Source organism: Austrofundulus limnaeus, unplaced genomic scaffold (assembly GCF_001266775.1).
Source record: "Austrofundulus limnaeus strain Quisiro unplaced genomic scaffold, Austrofundulus_limnaeus-1.0 Scaffold210, whole genome shotgun sequence".
Lineage (NCBI taxonomy): Eukaryota > Metazoa > Chordata > Actinopteri > Cyprinodontiformes > Rivulidae > Austrofundulus > Austrofundulus limnaeus.
Window position 1 is genome coordinate 477,991 of NW_013952612.1, and position 1,166 is coordinate 479,156.

At 43.6% G+C, this 1,166-nt stretch overlaps 1 protein-coding gene across 2 annotated transcripts in view; it reads right to left on the bottom strand.

Annotated features, from left to right (window-relative positions):
- The window catches only part of angpt4 (angiopoietin 4), a 90,893-nt gene extending 90,166 nt beyond the window's left edge, over window positions 1-727 (bottom strand). For both annotated transcript variants that reach the window (XM_014019130.1, XM_014019129.1), the window contains exon 1: window positions 708-727. The gene's annotated coding sequence lies outside the window, so the exon portion shown is untranslated. The remainder of the gene's footprint in view (window positions 1-707) is intronic.
- Between the last annotated feature and the right edge of the window lie 439 nt (window positions 728-1,166).

Genomic DNA, 1,166 nt, shown 5'->3' on the forward strand with positions numbered 1-1,166 from the left:
ATAATTATAAAATTTTAGCTGAAAGACTGACATAAGAAACACAAAATATATATAAAAAGTGTCAAACTGAAAATAAAAAGATCTTCAGTTCGTTGCCTCGTCAGCTGTGCTGGGGAGGGCGGAGGGAGCGTGTTCAAGGCTGGAATGTAAACTCCTCCCGCCTCCCACCTCCACCGCTTCTGCTGGAGAGCTCAGCGAGCGGACATGAATCCCAGGCCGGAGCGCAACTGTTGCTCTCAGCTGTTAGAGGAAGGTTGCGCTCCGTGAGCTACCGGGAACCAGCCGACGAGCTACCGGGCGATCGCGATCGACTGGTTGAGCACCCCTGGTCAACATGGTTTATTGCAATTGCAAGACACACATCATGTCACACAGGCTGTGGTGCAGAATCAGTGGTGGCTGGTGGATRTTTCTCCGGGGGGTGGGGGGGGCTACAACTCCAAAATAGACGTTACTCAGAAAGCAATCAAACATGTACTAAGCTTTATCACGCCAGTGTATTTATTAAACAAATGAAAATAATAAAAAAGCATTACAATATCACGTTGTGTTTTTGTTTTGTTTTGTTTTGTTTTTTTGTACATAAATTTTGCTCTTCTGTTACTGAGAAGCAAATTTCTTCATGACTCTGGTTAAAGTCAGAGATGTTTTAACCAGATTCTTCTCTACAGAGAGCATGGTCAGTGCAGTGAGGTGTGATGTTGTACCTGAGGAAAGTCTGGATTCTCTTCATTGTTGAAGCTCCTCTCAGATTCAGCTGTGGTCAGAGGAGATGTGATGAGAGTCTTCAGCAGAGTCACAGTCTCTGAAGGTGTCCTGCAGATTGTTCTCCATGAAGGGCTGGTACAGAGCCACAGCACCACTGCAGCTTCTGGACTACATCAGACTTCTTGGTCCTGTTCAGCACTGGGTGAGCCTCCATGGTCTTCAAAGCTGCATCAGAAAATTGTCCGTGATCCTGCAGGAACCTGTCTCCCTGCAGCACTGTAGCTCTGATCAGATGCATGTAAACGGCTCAAGATGGTGTTTCAAACCTAAAACAATAAATGCACAAATTTAATTCAATTTGAAGATGGTTACAAGTGAGCTTTATAACATATATTTAATATGAAAACAATTTATGTTATTTTAATAGCAACAAATTGTTGCAGCTCTAAGGTTAATTA